Source organism: Pteronotus mesoamericanus, unplaced genomic scaffold (genome assembly GCF_021234165.1).
Source record: "Pteronotus mesoamericanus isolate MK-2021 breed Mesoamerican mustached bat unplaced genomic scaffold, CSHL_Meso_final scaffold_651, whole genome shotgun sequence".
Taxonomy (NCBI): domain Eukaryota; kingdom Metazoa; phylum Chordata; class Mammalia; order Chiroptera; family Mormoopidae; genus Pteronotus; species Pteronotus mesoamericanus.
Window position 1 is genome coordinate 3,606,960 of NW_026555325.1, and position 21,398 is coordinate 3,628,357.

Below are 21,398 nucleotides of genomic sequence, written 5' to 3' on the forward strand. Positions count from 1 at the left end.
AGGCAATTAAGCCCCAGCTCTGGTTTTAATCCCGGGAGCACTCTGCCTCCTGTTAACCTCCTGTTAACTGCATTGTGTTTATACTAGCCTCATACCTCTGGCAATTCCCGCTTTTTAGGCAGCTCCTCCCTTCGCAGAAGGCAGGTTACTTTATTCTGCCACCCCAGCCTCTTCCCAACCCTCTGCCTTTCCTGGAAGAGGGGGAGCCATCTCTGTGCTGGATTTGGGGTTCTCTGGCCAAATTGGGGTCCTTTGCTTTCCAGCGATTTCTCCTCTGACCTACTCCATTACATGATGGGTGGAAGGTATTACAAGCAATGAAAATGCCATGTGTTTATGTCCAGTCCTAGATTGCTAAAACAATGGGTGCTAGTTATGTTGGGTAGGGTAGATAGCAAACAAGGCAGGGAGGAGGAAGGAGACAGGTCTCCACCCACTGACTCAGCAGTCCTTGAAATTCTATATATATTTTCCACTATCTGGGAGAGAAAGGCTTTGAAACTGTGCTTTCATCCCAAAGCCAGAAAGGTCCCAAAGGGCCCGTAGTACCTAAAGAAGAAGCCCTTAATACGTTTGGATACTCACACCCAGTCCTGGAAAGCTAGCACTACCTTTACCTGTCAATCAATATGTAACATTCTTCATCCCCATCTGGCCAACTATATAAGTCCTCAGAACAAAGGACTCTAGCTTGGCGCTTTTGGCTCCCTTGGCTATCTGGCCACCTGGCCTCTGGCTGTGGTGTGCTTACCGTGCTGGCTTTCTCTGCCCCAGCCTTTGGCCGCCCTTACCTTCTCTGCCCTTACCCTGCTTCACTCTGAACCTATGTCTTTCAGTTTGCCACCCCCATCTTAGCTAGGCTTGTTCTCTTCCATGAGAATGTATTATCAATAAACTCTGCTTGCACGCTAATAGACTTGCTGGTTTTTAATTCTTTACTGCATTGGCAAGAAGAACCGAGTTTCTGGGAGTTTCTCCCATAACAGTTGTAGGTATTTAGAGAGAATTTCTAGGTTCAAACCCAATTTTCTAAGTTGTAAGAGACAAGCACTATCGAGTTGGTATTATTTGTAAAAGTCTTTGGGTAAACACAGTTCAGCTGGCAGTAGTCATGTTGCTCTCTGTTGTAGAGCATTATATTTTATACTCTTGTTGACAAAGTAAATGCCAGGAAAGGAATCTTCCCTCTCATAGTCTATTTTAAGAAAAAAAAAAAACAACCAATTCTGTATAAGTGAAAATAAATTTTTACTGTAGTTAATTTAAGGTTAAAAAATTATATAAGTTTACAGAATACATTCATATATATCTAATATATAATAGGAAATTAATAGACCTTATGTTTGATCAGAAGAAAAAAATATACACAACTAATTTTGATTTGTGAATAATTTTTTAGAAAAGCTATATATATATAAAAATACCTGAATTAGCAAGTACAGAATTAAGTTTGAAATCAATTACAATTGATTGTAAATGCATTACCTATAAATAGATGTACTTATTTTGTTTTTTACAAAATTTGAAGATATTGAAAGTATTTCTTGTTACAGTAAAAGAGCTTAGAGATTATATTGCATGTGATATTTTGTATTTTTCAACTTTGAGTTTCTACCAGTTAATGCTATATAGTGTAAAGTAGATTCTCAATAAATGTTAGTGCAATTGAAATTGAGTAGTAGTAGATGTGCTTCAAGTCACATATGTAGGAAGCATTTTAGTATTTGTCTAAGAGGCAATTACTTTGCACTTATTATTGAGAGAGTAGAATTACGGTTTTGACTTATAAATAAGGAAAGAGAAGCTTAATGAGATAGCAGAATTTATAGAAACCTCCAGTGAATCAACAACACTAATAGTATTGATTGGGGAGCTTTTATTTTTTCAGAATACCTAGTAACACCACCTCTTGATCCTATGGGATAACAAACTTAATCTCCTCTTATAGATCAGGAGACTGAGATACTACAAGACAGTAATCATTGTCCATGGACAAAGTGATAATAGAATGAAGTGGAGCTGTGTGAGGCGACAACGTTGTTCTTCCGACATGAAGTTTACCCGCCTTTCTCTTGTAGCATGTTACATCTTTCAACAAACAGCATTTTCAAGTACATTCTTCTAATTATTTTATCCTCTCTTATTCTTTCTAGCAATAAGTGTTCTGCATTCTTGAGGGTGTGGGATGCAGCTAACCAGGGTGTAGCTAACTTTCTTATTGTTAGATCTAAACTAAGCAAAAGCAGTATTGCTGTTCCACTCGTACTCTCTTCAAGTTAGGAGTCATTTAAAATATATGCCATCATAGATTTTCAAACAGGTGCCAAGACCTTTTAATGAGAAAAAGGGAGTCTTTTCAACAATTGGTATTATAAGAGCTGGATATTTGTATGCAAAAGAATGAAATTGGACTCGAAGACCTATATATGAGAGCTAAAACTATAAAACTCTTAGAAGAAAACATAGAGGAAACATTCATCAGTTTGGATTTGGCAGTGATTTCTTGAATATGACACCAAACACTTACAACAAAAGAAAAAATAGAGAAACTGAACTTTATCAAACTTAAGAATTTTTGTGCATCAAAGAATACTAGCAACAGAATGAAAAGGCATGGAAGAAAATATTTGCAAATCATCTATCTGACAAGGATTAATATAAAAAAATCTATAATTTAACAACAGCAACAGACTTCAAACAACCTGATTTAAAAATGGGCAAAGTACTTGAATACACATTTCTTGAGAGACAGAGAAAGAGAGAAGCAGATGGCCAGTAAACAATGAGATAACACTTCATATCTATCAGAATGACTGTTAAAAAAAGCAAGCACACACAAAGAAATAACAAGTTTTGAAGAATCTGTGGAGAAATTAGAATCCCAGTGCATTGCTGGTGGGAATGTAAACTGGTACCTGTACTAGGGAAGATAATATGATGGTTCCTCAAAAAAATTAAACCTTGAATTACCACGTGATTCAGAAATTCCACTTCAGCAAATCGGAAGTCATCGAAGGATAGAAAGCAGAGACTTGAATAATAACATGTACCAATTTTCACAATAGCTAAAATGTGTAAACAACTCAAGTGTCCATCAGCTAATGAATGAGAAACCAAATGTGGCTATCCTGAGGGCACAAATAAGGGAAAGCTATTCAGTCTTAAAAGGAATGAAATTTTAACACATGCTACAACATGGATGAACTTTGAAAACATTGTGCTGAATGAAAAAGCTAGGCACCGAAAGCTAACATTATATGATTTCACTTATATAAGATACCTAGAGTAGTTACATTCATAGATATAGAAAATGGAATGGTGGTTGTCAGGGCTGAAGGGGCTCAGAGAATGGAGGGTTACTTAATAGGCACAGAGTTTCAGTTTAGGAAGATGAAAAAGTTCTGGAGATGGAAGGTGGTGATGGTTGCGCAACAAAGTGAATGAATGTACTTAATGCCACTGATCTGTCCTCTTAAAAATAATTAAAATGGTAAATTTTACATTATGTATATTTTACCATAATAATAAGTATATGCCATTACAAAGGGAACCTATTAATATGTTCAGGGCTCTATATTATAGAGTCCAAAAGGTAAATCTTTAAATGCAGAGAAATCTACTTGTCCAGTCAAACCTGAGAATGTATCTACTATAATGGAGACAGAAAATATTAAAAAGATCAGGTCCAATGTCATTTAACTGTTAGTTTCAAGCGCTGCCTCCACTATTCAATGGCCAGTGTGAGGCGTGAAAAGAGCCTTTTTTTCGGCATTTGCTCTGAAAAGAAGAAAGAGTAGCTGTTGCTAGTAGAGTGTGCAGGAGGGGGAGATGTTTACAGTTTACTCCTTTTTTAGCTGGTTGATTCATATACATTCTCTTTATTTCTGAATCCCAGTTCCGAAGGGCAAAATGCAGCAGCCCCTGGCCTCTCCCTCTGCAGCCTGGGCCTGTGATCAACGCAGCAGCCATTAGCCTCCAGGCCATCTTTTACAATGAATAGCCTAGAAAGATTCTTACAGGAGTAAAATCAATTCAAACATGGGGCTTCAATCCATCCTGTGTCTGTAACTGTAATTCAGGCAGAACTGAGTGAAAGAGACTAGTTCCTTCCATAGTCATTTGAAAACAGGAAAAAAGGATCATTGTCTTTAAGTTTTAAAAATGTGCATAAAATAAACTGTAGTTGTCTCTCAATGTTAATTGTAATGTTGGTTCCAGGAACCCCTGTGAATACCAAAATTCACAGATTCTCAAGTTCCTTATATAACATGGTATAGTATTTGCATATAACCTATGCACATCCTCTCCTATATACCCCAATACACCAAGGTTGTGTGTCCGATCCCTGATCAGGGCACCTACAAGAATGAACCAATGAATGCATAAATTAGTGGAACAACAAATTGATGTACTTCTCTCTCCCTTTCTCTCTCCTTCTCAAATCAATTTTAAACATTTATAAAAATAAAACAAATGTTTTCCATACACTGTGGTTCAATCCATAGATTGGGAACATATGGATATAGAGGGTTTATTGTAATCTCACAATCTGTATTCTACATTTTCCTTCTGCTTTCTTTCTAAACTTCATATTGGGTTATGTAATTTCTTTCCCTATGGCAAATGGCATCCAAATTCATTAGTACAGGCTCTAAGCTACTCCTTGGATGAGACTCTTTCTGCCCAATCTAATCTCTCACAGCTGCCACCGTTGTGTCCATTGCTCTAACGATGCCAAATGCAGCACAGCTCTCTAGGTTCTCTATGCACCATAGCTCCCACTTTGCCTCCCTCTATGCTATTTCCTCTATGTAGAATATTTGGCCTCCTCTGACACTCAAGTGTCACCTCCTCTGTGAAGTCCAACTTGCCTATACCAAGAAGAATCAAGTGCATCCTCCTCTGTGATTTCTCAGCATCCTGCGTATCTTTATATAATTCTGATAACATTGCTGTTATTTGATGATATGTCTATGTCCCCTGCTGGAAAACAGGTTTTTCTGTTTGTCTCATCAGACACAACAGGCTGGCGCACTTCAACAGTATTTTTTTGAATGAGTGCATGAGTAAATGCATACATTTCCAGTAACTCTATTCTTTAATAACAGAAAAACATGACTGGAGCTTATGGGCATCTTATAGCCAAACAATAAGAATGAAAACTAAAACATAATGATCAAAGTTTTAATATTTGCAGCAAGATTCTAAAGTGATGGCATTAGTCACCCATCAACGATATTCACAGAGTGTTGGCTATTTACTCGTTTGAGCAATCACCACATCTGTGCCAGATGTGCTTCATGCCCCTACATTGTGTGGGGGACTGAGAGAATGGAGACACAGACTTAAGAATGTACCAAGATTCATAAGATTATAGTAGGAAGTCAGGTAATCATGTCACTAAAATAATTTCCTGATTTCTGAAACAGAAGCTTTGAGCAAAATTGATTTCCCTTCTCAGTTAATTGGCTACCTCTGCTCTGAGGGTGGTTGCTCAATTGTACTAACATACTCCTTAGGCTTAAAATGACTTGCACGAGCCTGAAACAAATTTCATCCCCTTCCCAGACTCTGGCATCATTTTAGCAATTCTGGGCATATTAGCAACAGGTACTGCTCAGTATTGTCTTGGTCCAGTAGAATTTCTTTCAGGGCAAAGACTTTGAAAAATTGCAGATTCATATAAAGTTAGCATTGGAAAAAGTCCACTGTGATCATGTTTGTTCAATGGTCTCATTTTAAAGATGGTGAATCCAAGGTGGGGCAAGCGACCTGCTGAGAGTCCCTGGACCAGCTGGTGCAGGCATGGTTTACAGTCCTGGTTTCCTATCTGTGAGGCCAGCATTGTGTTCCCTACATTGTGCCTCTCACAACGGAGTCATGGCTTTATACTTTTAACCCAGGGCAGTGCAAGTACATGCAGCCATGTGTATATCGAAGGCTTTCAAATTGTATCTTTAAAATTGAAGTTAGTTTTAGCACAGGCTTTGAATTTATTCACCATTTAGAAAAATAGATGTATGCGATATTTTCAACCCACCGAACCATAATCTTTCTACCAAATACTAATGAAATACACAGTGTGATCCAGCTTCTCGTTTCTCTCCTCCCCATGTACCGTCCTCCCATCTGCATACTTCGTCCGCAGGGAGTGGCATCATGCGGCCCCTTCCGGTAAACTTCGTTAGAGATTATGCAAGACAAAAACCACTTTGCTGGGGGAGCATCAACTAAAGGATTTAAGAAATAGAATCCATTTCATAGACGAGCTAAACCAAACAAATAAAAAACATGTCCGTTTGGAAATCCTCTTCTAGTCAGAGGGCTGAAACAAAAATGAATCCCAGAATATGTATGACATTAACGTACAGGTAAAATATAAAGTCCACAATGTTTCAGTACAAAGCAGAAGACTGTAGCTGAGTTTCTGACAGATTCTTAGAAACGAAGGCTTATTGGATTTTTTGGGAGAAACCTGAGTTTAATAAGATGGGGAAAAGAAAACAATGGTGAATGGTGAGCGGGATGGCCAGGAGTCCCAGGCTGAAACTCAGAGCTCGAACCACTCCCCATGCGCGGAGCGCTCTAAGTCAATCTGAAGGCTGTGCCACTGGCAGCAGGAGCAGCAGCAGCAGCAGCCTTGAGTCGGGAGACCTGTGGTTGAGGGAAGCACTTTTTTCTTTCATGGTAGGTGACTCATCTGGAAAATGCTGGGGCAGGGTCAAACAACTTTATTGCTGTTGCATTCTGGGCTTGTAGAGATTTTACCTTTTCTGAGTTCACACTACAAAGAAAAATGATACAAATATGCTAAAATTGTTCTTTTGATTAGGTCCTGGTCTTGGCCTAGTGGACCTTGGCTTAGCGGACAGAGGCTGACTGGGAATCAGAGGAAGAGTAGAGCATAGTGGTCCCTCTCCTTCATCCCATGGGTCACCTGATGAAGTCCTTTCTCAAATAGGCTATTGAGCCTAGGCAATATCGGCTCAGGGCTAATAAGTACAACTGCCTTGATTAAAATATTGGTAGGCTACTTATTAACCAGGAACATTGGACAAGTCCTTTTTGGATCTTTAGAGGCAGCTAACTCATAATTCTTGAGACTTCCGCTTTCAAAGAATGTTATCAGTCACCTACCATTAACCAACCCAGAATGTCAGTAAGAACTATCAACATTTCCTCCTAATTTTAAACTACTGCTTTGTTAGGATTTATAGTGGCCTAGAATTCAGGACTTGGCTCAAACCCTTGTTGCAAAGCTTCTGGTCACAGACATATGCGCAGAAAGTATGATGGCCTTTCAGAATCAATGAGACTTTACCTGTCTTATCCCAGTGATGGTTTTCAATGGCTCTTTTGCTTTGTAATTATAAATAATCATTATATCATCACCATTTAGGTCATGTGTAGTTAATCCTTAAGTGTATGTTGTATTTTACTAAACAGTATGTAAAGATATATTTGTTCTGCTGTTCACATATCTAAATTTCTAAAGCCAATGCATTCACAATGCTCCTATACTTTGCATCTATTATGAGAGGTCATTGACAATGGACTGACTGTAAATTATCTTGCAACAAACTATCAGGATAAGTCTTGTAGAATTTATCAGTTACTTTTAAGTTCACAGAGTATTGCTGTTCATATAAGATCATTGTATATTCTGCTAGACTTCTTTTAAGTCAGGAATAAGCATTTTTTTTCCTGCAAAGGGCTTGATTGTATATGTTTTAAACTTTGCAAACCATATGGTGTCTCTCACCATTACTCAACTATGATATGGCACAAAAGCCACCCTGGATGATATATAAACAAATGGATATGGTTATGTTGAAATAAAAACTTTTTTTAGAAAAGCAGATGGGAGCAAATTTGGCCTATAGACCATAGTATTCTGACCCCTATTTTTTTATCATTTTCCTTTTTTATTTTTTTTATTTTTAAATCATTACAGTTGTCTCAATTTCCCCCCCTTTACCCCCCTCTGCCCATCCCACCCCACCCCCCACTCTCACAGTCAATTCCCACACTGTTGTCCATGTCCATGGGTCATTCATACATGTTTTGTTTAGTCCCTTCTCTGTCTTTCCACCATTGTCCTCCTAACCCATCCCCTCTGGTCACTTTCAGTCTGCTTCATGTTTCCATGCCTGTGGCTCATTTTGTTTGTCAGTTTAGTTTATTGAATAGATTTCACTTATAGGTGAGATCATATGGTATTTGTTTTCACCGATTGGCTTATTTCACTTTGCATAATATTCTCTAGTTCTATCCATGTTGTTGCAAAAAGTAGGAGTTCCTTCTTTCTTTCTTTCTTTTTTAATCCAGAGTTTAAAAAAGTAAATGGTAAGTAATTTGTACATGGTCTCAAATTCTTTTTTATGTTGCTTTTTTTACCACTGAAATGTGAGAAAATAAATTTGGTATTGGACCAGCTGGTTTTTGCCCAGTTCAAATCTGCTATGTTCAAAAACATTTGAAAACCACTAGTATACAGAAAGGAAGGTTGAGGCTATAAGTATTCTACAAAGAGCCAACTTAATTCTTTCACCTGACTGTTAGAGGCTGGCATTTGTAAAGCCAACAGAAACATTTCTGTATGGAACCTTGAATAGAATAAATGAAAGGCAGCTAGCTAGGCTAAGTAATACTCAAAGTTTAAATATATGCTTATCAGAGTACAGCAGAGTACTCAAATAATGATAGGATTTCTTAGAGAAACTGCTTATTAAATAAAAATGAAAACTACATTAATTCTCTGTGTAAGAGATTGGATTAAAAACGAATATGCATCTTTAAATTAAGAATAAGAGATAAATATTTATTTTATTAATATAACATGACTTTCAACAGAGAACATTTATAGTTTGTAACCCATACTTAAGCCTTAACTATATAAAATTGTAGGTTTTCTGCAATACATAGGAAAATATAAATCATATGTTATTACTAGTCACTTAGTGTTGCTTTAAATAGAAATAAATGGATACTGTTATACTGTATAATATTAGGCTCTACATTAAACAATGCACAGTATTTGATTTCTGTCAGCATAAAATTGTTTTAACCTTGAACAACTCTTATTTGTAATTGATATAATAAATTAGAAAAGGACTTTTTAAAAGTTTCAACAAAGGTTAAAATTCTTAAAATGCTGAGTCAGATTCTAGTTAATGTGAAAAAGAAAGTTAGAATAAAATCATTTGACAGTGTTTCATAAAAATAAAAATAATATTTTACAGAATTAAGTTTATTAAAACTACAATGTATTTGCAAGCATTTTGTGAAAGTCCTTTTCACCTTCAGCAAGCAGATAGTAATCTAGTTAAGAGGAAAATGTAGTTCTTGTGGTGATTTTTCACAATTGCTATCTTTACAGCAGTATTATAGTTTTGCGAGGTTAGCAAATTACCTGTGCAAGCATTGCACATAATTTAGATCCCACTGGGATTTCCAGACTACCTAATGCCCTGGAGAGGACACCAGCATAGAACACGGATCAGTAACGTTGGGACTTTGCAGCTCCAGAGATCAGACACACAACCCCTGGCCCAAGAGCAGCCCAAACACATCCATACTTAAACTGAGAAATGAGATGACATATACAAAATACCCACCAAATTCTAACCAGTGTTATGAATCCTTACAGAAAGATTTCATCTTGGTTTTTGTGCAATAAATCTTTGCTTATGCCAGGTTATTGCAGAAGATTGGATTTTTTAAGTGAAAATTAATGATTTGACAGAGATGCTAAATTTTTTTTGATGTGTACATAATCTCTGATCTGCTTGAGGTTTCCTTTTATCTTTGATTCTTTGTTTCTTTGAACATCATTTTATTTTACATTAATAAATGCTTTGAAAAGTTCAAGTCTTGTAGAATAGTCTAAAACAAAGAGAATGCTTCAGAAATGTTTATATATGCATTTCTCGTAAACAATTATAAAGTGCTAAAAAATTTGAAGTCATAATTTAATGATTTAACATTTCTTCTCTATTTTTTCCTGGTCAAGTCTGAATGTGCAGGAAGTGGTTGATCCTATATTCTCATGTTATAACTATGTACAAGTGGTTTTTCTTTGCCCTACTCTGGGAACATGGCACTGGGAATATATTTAGACCTATGTTTTGCCATTCATAAATATTGTCCAGTTTGGTTTCATGAATATTTTGTTTTATCTATGCAGCTTAATGGTGAGATCCTTAAAGCTAAGAATAATGTCTAAGACATTTTTAGAATCTACCAAAACATTCAGTACAGTGGCTGCCCCACAGCAAACATTAAGAATCTTATTTGTTGATTGATGGTAACCTAAACCTAGTCAGCGTTCCTAACCTGTGACTGTTTATGTGCCACTGGACAAACATAGATCAGCACCTTAGCAAAAAATCAAATAGAAATAGATTGAATGACACAACTGGGTTAAATCTAAAATTTTGGGTCTGATAATTTTAAATATCTCTATTCCTACTCATCATGATTCCACCAGAATACATTTAGATTGAAATGACTGACCCCCCTTTTTTCAATTCTTAATGCAAATTTAAATCTAGGCTTAATGGTTGAAGAAAGAACACCCTTTCTCAAACTTTCCTTGATAAAACCTCTCTTTCTCTCTCTCTAACTATAGCTAAAAGAATTGCAGAATTTTGGACTGTGATACATCAAAAGCAATTTGGGTTAGGAAAAAGAGGGCTTTATTTTTCACTTTCATTTATGGTTTGCTTATTTCCCTGTGCACATATGATAACTTGGCATGTCCCTTATCCCTTACTCTGCTAACAGAGTCCTCTTGTTATTTTGGGAAATGCTCTTTCCACATTCTCAAGACTAATTTTGCTTTTCCCTTTACTCCACAACAGGCTTATGACCTCAGCCTGGCCAACCGTAATCTCCATGTTTGGTTAGGGCAAAGGCACAGGCTCTTTGCCCAGTGAGACTCTGGCCTGGGACTTCTGTTTGGTCCTTTGGGAAAGAGGTGGTTCCTTTCTGATAAGGTTGCTGAGGTGATAGACTATATGCCTTGCTTGGCTTGTCATTGTGTCATTGTCTCTTTTAACACATGGAGAGAGGTATTCTGAAAAATAAGTTGACACCAGAAAAAGAACTGAGAGCTGGCAAGAAACAGATTTGATATGACTTAGTTTGACCACTTTTTCATTATAAGCAATAAAGTCTGCTTTAAGCTGAGGCCTATTTGACTTGGGCTTTTTGTTATTCACCACCAAGAGGTCACCAGAGCCAAGAGAAAATCTTAGAGTTCTCGTAAAAATAGCCTATTGTGTGTATGTGTTATATACATTTTCCATCATGTTAAAAGCAACAGATTCATCCTGCCCAGCAGTACAGTCGATAGGACAGGCGCCCCACTTGGAAGTTCGAGTTATATGGCCGTTTTAGTGAGTCTGCATGTTAGGCTTAATATTTCTAGCACCATGGTGACTATTATAACAGATGTAATAATTCCTTGATGCTGGGTTTCATTTTCAAGATATCATTAATAAATTTCTTATACTATAAAAAACAGGAAATCAGTAGGTTGTTTTTTCACTAAAATATACAATATTTTACATGAACATTATTTGTGGATAAAGCAGTGTTGTCTAAAGCTGTTTACCCTTCAGTACAATGTCTGTTCAAATTCTTTTCACTTTGAATGGCTACACACTCCCCTTCCCTCCTTCCTTCCTTCCTTCCTTCCTTCCTTCCTTCCTTCCTTCCTTCCTCCCTCCTTCCCACCCTTCCTTCCTTCTTTTTTTTCTGATTTTTATTTTTTGAGTCTTTTTAAAAAACAGTCATCTATATATTATATTTTGTTCACCACCCCAAGTCAAGTCTCCTTCCATCACCATTTACTCCCCTTTACCATCTTCTACCTCCCTTAACCCCACTTTTCTTTGGTAATCACCATACTGTTGTCTATGTGTCTGAGCTCTTTTTTTTTTTTTTCTTAGCTTAATCCCTTCACCTTTTTCACATACTCTTTAAATGGATTAACATTTCTCACCTTCTGAGTGCTATAGAAGAAGATGAAAAATGTAAATTAAAAGTAGAGTGTGTGTTAGTGACAAAAGTGATTGCACACTGGATATCATTACTTGGCTTTCTGTGTTTTCAATGGACTATGTGTCCAGTGAAGTTAAGTGAAAATAGATGACACCAAGAGTCGGACTAAACAGCTTTCTATAAGGATATTCTGTGGAATAGTGATTAGTTAGAAGGGAACTTAAAGAGGAATATTATGAAGATAAATCAAATGTAAGGAACTAAAGTCTGTGCAGTTCTAAAAAGAGACAAACATAACAAGGTGCTAACAGCATTGTAGTGCTAGAAATGTTTTTATTCCAACAGAAATATAATGTGAGCTACATATGTCATTTCAAATATTCTAGTAGCCATATTAAAAACAGTAAAAATAAACGACTAAATTAATTTTATTAATATATGTTATTTAATCTGATGTATCCAAAAATGTGATTATTTTAACATTAATCAATATAAAAATAATTGAAATATTTTACCTTTTTTCATATTTGGTTGCCAACATCTGGTGTATGTTTTTGAATTATAGCAAGTCACTAGCTACATAGGTGTTCAATAGTCACATGTAACTAAAAGCTACTGTATTGAAGACAGCTGATAGGGAAGGGGAGAAGATAAAATTTATTTTATCTGGTGTTTGATCTTTAAATTTCTTGTTAAAAAATGAGAGCTAGAGAACATGCTGTATCTTTATAACTATCATTTCTCCAATTCTAATCTTAATCTTAACTTTAGCTCAGTCCTTATCCTGCGTCAGTCTCATGAATGAAAAGTGGTCAGTGAATTTTGCTGAGTTATTATGCAGCAATTAAGGTCTTATCAGGAAACAGCTGGCACTCAAATTGAGTAAATTAAGGTGAATTTAATAAAAGGGCAATTTACAAAGCTGTGATGGCAGTAGAGAAACCACAGGGGATAGTGTGATACCCTAGGAATTCAAAAGAAGTGAGCCTTTACCACCCTAAGTTTGAGGGGCGGGAGAAGAAGTCTCTGGTACCTGAGCCAGAGAGGGTCCTGTGGAAAGGGCCACTTGACAGCAGCTATGAAATTTCAGTCAGAGGACACTGATCTCCTGTGGTGAAACTGCAGGAAGGATCTGGACAAGGAAACCTCAGACCCCTCCCTCCCCTCTCCTGCACCTCCTGGTGGTTATTATCACTGGTCAAACAGAACGCCTTACGGCAAGGCTACCTGTGGAAGCAGCCCAAGTAGTCAGTGTACCGGAGCAGAGAGAAGGTGGGAAGGCCATCATAAGGGTAAATTAAGCAGATCTGGCACAATTGCCAACTTGACGAAATTAAGAAAAAGCAAAGCAAATAAGAGATAGAACACAAAATTAATGAGGCCTTGAGAAGAGTAAAAAACACTGTGTGTTTCCTTAATGCTTTGTTCTGGCAGTTTGGTGTCTTACATTTTTTCCCTGTCTTAAATTGTGTGTCAAAGTCAATGGTTTTGGAGCTTGGACCCATTAGTAGGTTTCAGAGAACTCAGGAATGCTGTGAAAGTATGTGGAATATTTTGTTTGTGTATTTTTCCCCCCTGGGTAAAATCCATAGTTTCTCATGAAGTCTTGGTTATGGTTAGAAACCCCTGAGGCAGGGGGCAGAAAAAGTGTTCTAAATTACTGAACATCACCTAGAAGAAGGGTGGTCCATGGTTCTTTTAGCTTGACTTTCCTCAAGTAGACTCTGATCATTAAGACAGTGAGCCCAGAAGAATATGGTGGGGAAGTAGGAGACACAGAACAGAGAAGGCATAGGAGTCAAGCAAGTTGTTGCTTCAGGCACAGGTCTGAGAGGCTGGTTTCAGCCTGACCTCTGCAGGAGACTCTTCAGTGTTGTTGCAGTTGTTTTTACTCATTATATAAAAATATTTCTGCTCTCTGTAGGTGAGGACAAAGCAACTTTTGTAGCCGGGGCAGTGCTCTGAAAAGCCAGAGGTGTTGGAGGTAGGAAGAAAAAGTCAACAAAACTTCCCTAACCAGGAGGCTCAGTTGAAGCATCGTACCACATACCAGAAGGTTGAGGGTTCAATCCCCAGTCAGGGCACATACCTAGGTTTTGAGCTGATCCCTGGATGGGGTATGTACAGGAGGCAACTGATCAATATTTCTCTTTCATATCGACGCTTCTCTCTCTTCATAGTTCTCTCTGTCTCTCAACTTCTCTCTTTCTCCCTTTTTCTCTCTCTAAATCAATAAACCCATCCTCAGATGAAGTTTAAAAAAAGTCACCAAAACTGGTGAGGAGCACATGATACAGGTAAAAGATATCCAACAGTGACCACTATATTTAGTGCCATGATGATGGTTAAATAGAGGTGAGTGATAGGTAATTAATTTATTATGACATGCAGAACCCAGCTCCTCATTGTTGAACCAAGGCATGCAGATTATGGAGTGAGCAGGGTACAGATGGCTGAGGGTACCACCCCATACCAGCAGCCACTAGGTCCTAAGCCCCTGCCATTTTGCCCCGTGGCAAAGTTCTGAAGCCTTTTCTTTAAAAAAAATTTTTTTAATTGTTCAAATTTGTCTCCATTTTCCCACCATCACTTTCTCCTGCCCCACCCACCCCTACTTCGCACCCTCAATCCTTCCCCACTTTGGCTTTGTCCATGGGTCCTTTATATATGTTCCTTCATTCGACTCTTCCCCTTCTTTTCCCTGTTACCCCCCTCCCTCCTTCCCTCTCGTTACTATCAGTTTGTTTTTTCTTTCAATGTTGCTGGTTATATTTTTCTTGCTTGTTTTGTTGATTAGGTTCCACTTATAGGTGAGAGCATATGGTATTTATCTTTCACCCTCTGGCTTATTTCACTTAGCATAATGCTCTCCAGTTCCATCCATGCTGTCACGAAAGGTAGTAGCTCTTTCTTTCTTTCTGCTGCATAGTATTCCATTCTAATGCATCACTTTCTACTGTGAGTGCCTCACTGTTCTTTAAGTTATTAAAGTACAACACATGCAGAGAGTTAGAGTGTACCCTAGCATCTCTCCTTGAAAGGCTGACGGTACTAAGATCCATATTACCTGAAGCTGTAAAGAGATCATTCTGACGCCAATGGAAGATATCAAGCCCCCAAATAAAGACAAAACAGAGGAAAAGGGATCCAGAATATTGCTAGAGTCCTTACGATGTTATGGGAGAAAATCCCAGAAATTGAGTTCTTCCCACCAATGCAGTGAAGAATTACAGATCAGGGAGCCTATTAACATGCAAGCGGGGTTTATTGGTGATACATTCTAATAGAATAGGACAGGCCTAGTTAAGGTGTGGGTAGGAGGGTGAAAAGCATAGGTCCAGGGCAAAGCAGGGTAAGGATGGTGAAGGTAAGGGTGGCCACAGGCTGGGGTGGCAAGTGCAGGGGTGGTGAGAGCCAGGTGGCAAGTGGGAGAGCCAGGTGGCCTGAGGCTGGGTGGCCAGAGAGCCAAGAATGCCAAGTCAGAATCCTTTGTTCTGAGGACTTACATAGTTGGTGGGATGGGGGTGAAGAAGTTACATATTGATCAACAGGTACAGGTGGTACCAGCTTTCCAGAGGTGGGGCAGAGGGTGGGGGTGAATTCCCAAAGGTGTTTATGGGCTTCTTCCTTTGGACACTGTGGAATGTCTCCCACCTTTCAGGCCTTGGAGCGAAAGTACAGTTTCAAAGCTTTCTTTCCCAGATAGTGGAGAAGGTTCACAGAATTTCAAGGACTGCCCTCCCCCTATATTAGCAAGGTAATAGTGTAACACTGGGAAATACTACCAGACCAGGCTCAGGACTGCTGGGTCAGTGGGTGAAACATGTCTCCGTCGGCCTCCCTGCCTTGGTTTTCTATCTATCCTACCTAAAAAAGACATTGTTTAAGCACCTGTATCCAACCATCTGGGGCAGAAACTGGCTGATCCTTGCATTGCTGATCCTTGCATTTCTCCAGTGGCCAGGGGATCACAGGTGAATTGAGATGGTAAAGTTGCTGTTCTCTCTGGTGAATTAGATTTGAATTGGCCAAGTTTCTCTGCAAGGATGGCGATCAATGGCAACCATATGGTAAAGAATATTATCCCACTTTGCCTCCTCAGTGGGACCTAAAGATTGGTAGGTTTAACACTTCTGGTTTTATGTGGGAATCTATTATCAACATTCCTATTCCTAAGCAAACCTAGCCTTCCAGCAATTACAGCTGAGCTGCATGTGTGTGCCTCTTTCATATGCATCTGGGGATCCTTTTCCTCCAAATTCTCATTCAGTCATTTAAGTCAAAGGCACTTTGTTCCTCTTTAGTGCCATTCCCACGCAGATGAAAACAAGCATACTGCTAAACTCCAAGCAGCATAATGCAAATCAAGGGTCTGATCTAGGGTCAAAGAAGGGAGGGTATTTTCCTGTCCTTACTATTTGTGCTATTCTCATTCTAAACTATGGGATTATGTTCCCAGTAACTTAACTGTACTGGAGCTGAAGAGTGTTGTTCATTTGTACATGTCTGTCTATTTACAGCTAGCTCTGCGTTTTGGTAGACTAAATGACTATGTGGCAAAATTTATGTTAAAAATGCAAAGACACAGCCAATGTATTGCAATTTCATCTAAACTCTTCTGGATTAATACTGTTGTTTTCATAAAGAATAGCTAATTATTCACTCAATATGTTACTAAGAAAAATGATTGTGTCAATCACTTTCTTAGATCTAGTGCAATACCTGTAGCATTACATTCAATCTTGAGATTCCTGCCTTAAGAGAAACATTTGCAAAAGGAGGTGAATTTGGAACAGAATTCATCCATACTATTTCAGTAAAGTTTGATAGAACAAATACAACAAAACAAAATAAGAGGAACAACAAGGGGAAGTTTTGGGAAAATGTGTTTGTCTTCAGTTATTTGAAGGGAAAATGTAGAAGAGAAACACTATTTGTTCTCATCAATGGCATAGGGCAGAGGTACTGATTAAGTAGAAGCTTCATGAAAACAGATTTTCCTGTCACTAGAGATGATCAGCCAGAAACTGGGTGACAATTTGATAGAGATATGGTATAGTAATGACAGCTCAAGACTTACTAAGTATCTTTTTTTTTTCTTCTGACTTATTAATGGGATCTTTAATTATTTTTTCAGATGAAAAATTATATTACCCTTCTTCCTTTGCCGATAAGCAACTATGAGGTATAAGCAGCAGCCATTAGATGGAACTTCGGGCAGTCTTTAAGCCCTTCCCCTCTCTCTTTGTTCTTCCTGCCTGGAATGCAGATGTGTTTGGCTGTAGCTCCAGCTGTATTTAGGATGATGACATGACCTTGAGGATGAAAGAGACACATTGGACATGGTAGAGCAAAAAGGCAGAAACAGCATCAGTCCCTGATGGGCTTATGGCCTGGACCACCTACTTCCTTTTGTTTGTAATCTGAAAGAAAAAATATAGACTTTCATCTTTTTATAGCCTTTTGCATTACGAGTCTCTCTCACAAATAGCCAAACACAATTATTGTCAGAAACGTGTGTGGTCAACCACCCAATCTTGTGGTCTTTTTCAGTTCTAAGTATCCATGGATAAAGGAATTCATTAGTTCGCTTTCACCTTTTATCTTTATTATCTATTGCATATAACAATAAAAATATTGGAAGTCATAATGTAAGAATAATATTGACATGTACATTGATATATTTTTATTCTAAATTATCTCTAGTACTTAAATGACATTAGTTCAGGGGTAATTATTTATTTGCTTCAGGGGAGCCTAGAACAAAGAGGTCATTGTTCAACTCTAGCTTTTCAAATTGGCATTTTAAAGGTCCCAAGGAGACAGTGTCTTTAGAACAAGGTTTTATTGAGAGAGAAGAGACTTTTCTAAATTACAAAAGCATCCTTCTTCTAACAATAACCAAGTCTGGCTGACTTAGGTAATAGAGTTTTCATAGAAGTCATAGAATATAAAAAGAGAAGGAGAAGAGTAGAATGAAATGGAAGTATTCTCTTTTCTACTAATAAAAGGAAGCTGATACCAACAGGATGCAAATGTGGGTACATTCAGGATTCACTTTAAGGGGAAAGAAATACCTTGATAGTCAAAAAACAACCTTGACTTTTTAATGAGTATTCACTCTATTTTTAACTTGTAGGAAACAGGATACATTTAATTGCCAGATCTAAGTGTCTTAGTGTATTGGTCAGGGTTCCGTCAGGCTCTATGCAGTTGTGGGAGTAGTTTAAGCAAAGCTATTCCCTTCATGCCAGGTGTTGGGCATGAAGGGACTATTTATCAGCTGGGCTGGAAATAAAGAAGAGGATCAGAAAATGAAGTTGGGAAGAGTAAAGGCAAACTAAATCTTCAAGGATCAACTAGAATCCATGAAGACCAAGGGGAACTTAACCTGAAGATTGCCACCTTCAGTCTTCATAATATAGGTGACAAAAGAATTTGGTGCAAATGCACAGGAACTTCAACTGCCTTCATCAACATGACTATCAATTTTTCCCTTATATAATCTACCCCACAGAGGCCATTGGGGAGCCAGGCTTGGTGCCATTTCCTTAAATAAATCTTTACTTTCTTTGCTGCAAACTCCCATTCTCACCTTACTGGGCTCTGACGTACTCAGGCAAATGAACCTCTTTAGTTTTGTAACACTAGTGCATTCACCATTAAGTGCACACACAACCAGCCTAGGGCTTGAGAAAGTCAGAGGAGCCTACATTTCAGGAGATGGAAGAGCTGAAGTCTGGCTTGTCTCCAACCAACAAGGTAAGCTTCAGATCAGTGATGGCATCAGTAGCTAATGTCTCAAGTGTAAAACTTGCTGCTATGTTACCTCTACCTTCCAACTCTCGTGAATATTTCTCTGTGACCAACCACAATCCAGAACCATAGGCAAGAGTTCACTGGCAAACACAATGCCCACTTAACTAAAATGACAGTGCAAAGCCACCAAAATTCGCAATAGTCATTCCAGAGTAAGATCAAGTTTGCTTTAGGGAAAAAAATTAAGTATTTAGCCAATCTGAGTTTAAATGTATATATTTCAATTTTCTTCCACAAAATTTGTTTATCAGGCTGTTTATCAGGAAGTAAGTCTTTTAGGAATGGTGCTTGGGTCAGGAAACTTTTGGTAATTTGGAGAAATGTCCAGAATGCGGTGTGGTCCTAGTTAAGGCATAGATAGGATGATGTCACAGAGGCTCCTAATGGAAGGTGTCAGCAGGGCAAATGATGAGTGCGAAGGACAAGATGAAGGAAAAAAGTACTTTCGGTGTTCTATGGAACTGATAGAATGTTTGTATGTTAAACTTGGACCACATTCCACCTGCTATGTCTAATAAGAGGAAAAATAGGGGAAACCTTGGCAGCAGTCTGGTAAGTTCTCTTCACCAATAAACAAGGGGCTTCTTCCAATTCATTTTCCTGCCCCTGGGAGGAGGAATTGAGGGACACACCTCACTTCTTAATGAAGGTTCTCATTTATAGAGTTGCAAGGCACTAATTCCATCAAGAGATGATACTTACACAATTCCCATAAGAGCTTTTTATGCTGACAGACCCATTCAGTTTACTGTTACATCAACCTTAAAAAGATTGGACAAACTTTGGGACTGTGCATTCTTTCAATAGGAAAAATTCTAATAATGAAGAAGTCAAGTTTCTCATTTGTTTGCAGCTCTCTATAATTAAAATGCCACTTCTTGCTTTTGTGGCTGTGATGTTGTGATTTATAACAAGAAATACATGTTTTGGCCTTTGTCTCAGTTTCTGGCAGAGATCTCCTAAAACACTGTAAGTTTGTCTTTTGTTATGTTAATGAGGTGACTAAGCACCAGAAGATGGAAGCTAGTTGCCAGGGGAACCGACCTTGTAATTGGAAGGTTGGAAGTTTATTCTTATTTCCCTGATCTCCAGAGAGAAGAGGAGGTTGATATTGAGTTCAGTCTCCAATGGTTAATGATTTTATCAATCAGGCATATGTAATGAAGTCTTCATAAAAAACAAACAAACAAACAAAAACAAAGAGCAAAAGGGAGGGGCTTGGAGGGCTTTCAAATTGAGGAACTCATGGAGTTTTGTGGAGAGTGGTGCAGTCAATTGCCTTGTACATCTCTTCTTTCTGGATGTTCTGAGTTATATCTTTTTGTAATGAACCATAATCTACTAAGCAAATGTTTCTCTGAGTTTTGTGAGCCACTTTTAAAAATTGATCAAACCTGAGGTAGGAGTCATTGGGACCTACAAATATGTAGTTGATTGGTTAGATGCACAGGTAACAACGTTTACTTGCCACTTGTGTCTGAAGTGGAAGGAAACAGTCTTGTAGAACAGAGACTTTAGCATGTGGGATCCGATGTTATCTCTAGGTAGGTAGTATCAGAATTTAGTTGAATTGTAGGACACACACCTGGTATCTGAAAATTACTTGGTAGAGTGGACAAAAACCAGAAAACAGCCACACATTAAATTTGGTGACCAGAATTGTAGTAGACCAGTGGCAAGACTATCTTTAAATATTCCTCAGGTTGTATCATGCTAGATAAACACAGAAACTTGGTGGACTTGATTGTTCCATCATCCACACAATATTCTGTGGTATTCGGCTTGGGCTACAATATAACTTTTTTTTTTTTTTAAATGCTGTGCAAGCACAAGAGGTGTAAGTAAAATCACAGGGACTAGGCACCAGTGCCTGGGGGCAGCTGTGATTACAAGTATTTGCCTTGGGTGACAGTGGGGTGGAGTAGGCATGGGCTGCACTAACTCTGTCATACACTTTTAATTGGAGCCATTTCTGCCCAGGAAGGGTGGAGACTGGTTTCTAGGCTGGGTGCTCGGCACTCTTGCGACAAGACATTGACTCCTAGTGATCTGCCCTCAATGACGCCTAATGATCTGCCCTCCCCTCCATCTGTCAGAATGGGCCTGGTTCACTTCCCAGCCATTTGGCCCTGTCTCTTTCAACATAGGTGCTAAGCAGCAGTGAATTTACAGGAAAGAGCTCACAGAACCCTATCCATCTTTTTCCTTTTTATTCTTTGCAGCAAGTTCAGTGGTGGAAGTTCTTCACACTTTTTTTTTTTTTTTTTTTTTTTTTTTTTGCTGTCATGGGCCCAGGCTTTGGTTCATTAACTCCAAAAACTTTCTCTACATTTCCTCCTCTCTCTTATTCGGGTTTTTTTTTTTTTTTTTTTTTTTTAATTCTCCCTCCCTCCCCCTCTGCTTGGGAAATTGCTACTTGCTCACTGAGAATTATTTCTCCAAGTTGTGTGTTTCCAACTCTCATCTCCAAACTCCTGAAAAGGCTAATGAGCGCTGGTACTTGGACTGTAACACTAGACATTTGCCACAGAGCTAATGCAAAATGCATGGCACTTGTCCAACATCAGAAAGCA

The 21,398-nt window shown here is 38.3% G+C and overlaps 1 pseudogene; it reads left to right on the top strand.

Annotated features, from left to right (window-relative positions):
• The first annotated feature begins 6,525 nt into the window (after nucleotides 1–6,525).
• The window catches only part of LOC129061766 (40S ribosomal protein SA-like), a 48,440-nt pseudogene continuing 33,567 nt past the window's right edge, over nucleotides 6,526–21,398 (top strand).